At 39.1% G+C, this 4158-nt stretch overlaps 1 non-coding gene across 1 annotated transcript; it reads left to right on the top strand.

Moving 5' to 3' along the window:
* Positions 1-1081: 1081 nt before the first annotated feature.
* Positions 1082-1185, top strand: LOC112738594 (small nucleolar RNA R71). Its single transcript, XR_003169547.1, has one exon. It is a non-coding gene; the product is annotated as a small nucleolar RNA R71 (small nucleolar RNA).
* The last annotated feature ends 2973 nt before the right edge of the window (positions 1186-4158 follow it).

Below are 4158 nucleotides of genomic sequence, written 5' to 3'. Positions count from 1 at the left end.
ATTCAGTTCATTGGTGAACAGGGGAGGTTCATCTCCCCAAGTCTCATTACCAAATAAATTGGCATTCAGCTTCATGATTGCACCAAGGAACTTGGCAACTTGCTCTTGAGTAACATCTTCATTCTCTTCAGAAGAGGAGTACTCATCAGAGCTCATGAAGGGCATAAAGAGGTTCAATGGAATCTCTATGGTCTTTAGATGAGCCTCAGAGTCCTTTGGTTCCTCAAAGAAAAACTCCTTGTTGATCACTGGACGTCCCATAAGGTCTTCCTCCTTGGGATTCACGTCCTTCCCTTCCTCCTTGCATTCGGCCATGATGGTTATATCAATGGCCTTGCACTCTCTCTTTGGATTCTCTTCTGTATTGCTTGGGAGAGTACTAGGAGGGGTTTCAGTGATCTTCTTACTCAGCTGGCCCACTTGTGCCTCCAAATTTCTAATGGATGACCTTGTTTCATTCATGAAACTTAAAGTGGCCTTGGACAAATCAGAGACTAAGTTTGCTAAATTAGAAGTATTTTGTTCAGAATTCTCTGTTTGTTGCTGAGTAGAGGATGGAAAAGGTTTACTATTGTTAAACATGTTTCTTCCACCATTATTAAAGCCTTGTTGAGGCTTTTGTTGATCCTTCCATGAGAAATTTGGATGATTTTTCCATGATGAGTTATAGGTGTTTCCATGAGGTTCACCTAAGTAATTTATCTTTGCTATTGTAGGGTTCTCAGGATCATAAGCTTCTTCTTCAGAAGATGCCTCTTGAGTACTGTTGGATGCAGCTTGCATTCCATTCAGACTCTGAGAAATCATATTGACTTGCTGAGTCAATATTTTATTCTGGGCCAATATGGCATTCAGAGTATCAATTTCAAGAACTCCCTTCTTCTGAGGCGTCCCATTACTCACAGGATTCCTCTCAGAAATGTACATGAACTGGTTGTTAGCAACCATGTTAATGAGTTCTTGAGCTTCTGCAGGCATTTTCTTTAGGTGAATGGATACACCTGCAGAAGTATCCAATGACATCTTAGCTAATTCAGACAGACCATCATAGAATATATCCAGGATGGTCCATTCTGAAAGTATGTCAGAAGAACACTTTTTGGTCAGTTCCTTGTATCTCTCCCAAGCTTCATAGAGGGATTCACCTTCTTTTTGTCTGAAAGTTTGAACATCCACTCTAAGCTTACTCAGCTTTTGAGGAGGAAAGAACTTGGCTAAGAAAGCCTTGACCAGCTTATCCCAAGAGTTCAGGCTATCCTTAGGTTGAGAGTCCAACCATATTCTAGCTCTGTCTCTCACAGCAAAATGGAAAAGCATGAGCCTGTAGACTTCAAGATCTACTCCATTAGTCTTAACAGTATCACATATCTGCAAGAATTCAGTTAAGAACTGAAAAGGATCTTCAGATGGAAGTCCATTGGTGCACGAATTGTGAATCACACTTTTCCTAACTCGTACCACTAACCAGCAAGTGCACTAGGTCGTCCAAGTAATACCTTACGTGAGTAAGGGTCGAATCCCACGGAGATTGTTGGTTTGAAGCAATCTATGGTTATCTTGTAAATCTTAGTCAGGAAGTCAAATATGTTTATCAGTTGAATTGCGAATAACCAAGAGAGCATAAATTAAAGGTTACTTGTTATGCAGTAATGGAGAATATGTTGGAGTTTTGGAGATGCTTTATCTTCTGAATCTCTGCTTTCTTCTGTCTTCTAATTCACGCACGCACGTCCTCCTATGGCAAGCTGTATGTAGGGGATCACCGTCGTCAATGGCTACATCCCATCCTCTCAGTGAAGAATATGCTCACATGCTCTGTCACAGCACGGCTAATCATCTGTCGGTTCTCGATCATACTGGAATAGGATTCTTCATCCTTTTGCGTCTGTCACTAACGCCCAGCACTCGCGAGTTTGAAGCTAGTCACAGTCATTCGATCATTGAATCCTACTCGGAATACCACAGACAAGGTTTATACTTTTCGGATTCTCATGAATGCCACCATCAGTTCTAGCTTATACCACGGAGATTCTGATTAAGGAATCTAAGAGACACTCATTCAATCGGATATAGAACGGAGGTGGTTGTCAGGCACACGTTCATGGTTTGAGGAAGGTGATGAATGTCACGGATCATCACCTTCATCACAGTTAAGCGCGAATGAACATCTTAGATAGTAACAAGCGTGTTTGAATGGAAAACAGAAATACTTGCATTACTTCATCGAGACACAGCAGAGCTCCTCACCCCCAACAATGGAGTTTAGAGACTCATGCCGTCAAAGAGTACAAAGTTCAGATCTAAAATATCATGAGATACAAAATAAGTCTCTAAAAGTTGTTTAAATACTAAACGAGTAGCCTAGGTTTACAACAAATGAGTAAACTATGATGGATGATGCAGAGATCCACTTCTGGGGCCCACTTGGTGTGTGCTGGGGCTGAGATTTAAGCAATCCACGTGCAGAGGCCATTTTTGGAGTTGAACGCCAGTTTTTGTGCCAGTTTGGGCGTTCAACTCCAGCTTTTGATCCTTTTCTGGCGCTGGACGCCAGAATTGGGCAGAGAACTGGCGTTGAACGCCAGTTTACGTCATCTATCCTTGTGCAAAGTATAGCCTATTATATATTGCTGGAAAGCCCTGGATGTCTACCTTCCAACGCAATTGAAAGCATGCCGTTTCGAGTTCTGTAGCTCCAGAAAATCCACTTTGAGTGCAGGGAGGTCAGAATCCAACAGCATCAGCAGTCCTTTTTCAGCCTGAATCAGATTTTTGCTCAGCTCCTTCAATTTTAGCCAGAAAAATACCTGAAATTAAATAAAAACACACAACTCATAGTAAAGTCCAGAAATATGAATTTTTCCTAAAAACTAATGAAAATAGACTAAAAACTAACTAAAACATACTCAAAACTATATGAAATTAACCCCAAAAAGCGTATAAAATATCCGCTCATCACAACACCAAACTTAAACTGTTGCTTGTCCTCAAGCAACTAGACAAATAAAATAGAAGACTAATAGGTTGAGAAGCAATAATATCTCAGAGTTTTTGATTGAAGCTCAGATTCTAATTAGATGAGCGGGACTAGTAGCTTTTTGCTTCTGAACAGTTTTGGCATCTCACTTTATCCATTGAAGCTCAGAGTGATTGGCATCTATAGGAACTTAGAATTCAGATAGTGTTATTGATTCTCTTAGTTCAGTGTGATAATTCTTGAACACAGCTTCTTTATGAGTCTTGGCCGTGGCCCTAAGCACTTTGTTTTCCAGTATTACCACCGGATACATAAATGCCACAGACACATAATTGGGTGAACCTTTTAGATCGTGACTCAGCTTTGCTAAAGTCCCCAATTAGAGGTGTCTAGAGTTCTTAAGCACAATCTTCTTTTTGCTTTGGACCTTGACTTTAACCGCTCAGTCTCAAGTTTTTACTTGACACCTTCACGCCACAAGCACATGGTTAGGGATAGCTTGGTTTAGCCGCTTAGACCAGGATTTTATTCCTTTAGGCCCTCCTATCCACTGATGCTCAAAGCCTTGGGATCCTTTTTATTTGCCCTTGCCTTTTGGTTTTAAGGGTTATTGGCTTTTTTCTCTTGCCTCTTGGTTTTAAGAGCTTTTGGCTTTTTCTGCTTGCTTTTTCTTTTTCTTTCTATTTTTTTCGCCTATTTTATTATATATATATATATATATATATATATATAAATTTTTTTTTCTGCAAGCTTTGTTCTTTGCTGCTTTTTCTTGCTTCAAGAATCATTTTTATGATTTTTCAGATTATCAATAACATGTCTCATGTTCATCATTCTTTCAAGAGCCAACATATTTAACAGTCTTAAACAACAAATTCAAAAGACATATGCACTGTTCAAGCATTCATTCAGAAGACAGAAAGCATTGCCACCACATGTTACTAATTAGAATTTTTCTTATTAAAAACTCAAAATTTTATTGCCTCTTATTCAAAAGATCTACTATTTTATTCATGTTTGCTGATGATGAGAAAAATAGACTATAACTTAATTGGGGATAAAATCAAAATAGACACTAATTACTACTAATGATCATGTAATGAAGACACAAACATAGATAAGCACTTATCATAGAGAAAACGAAAAACAGAGAAAGTAAGAACAAGGAACGAGTCCACCTT

Source organism: Arachis hypogaea, chromosome 13, assembly GCF_003086295.3.
Source record: "Arachis hypogaea cultivar Tifrunner chromosome 13, arahy.Tifrunner.gnm2.J5K5, whole genome shotgun sequence".
NCBI lineage: Eukaryota > Viridiplantae > Streptophyta > Magnoliopsida > Fabales > Fabaceae > Arachis > Arachis hypogaea.
Note: the sequence above shows the minus strand (reverse complement) of the source record. Positions and strands in the feature narration are given on the sequence as shown.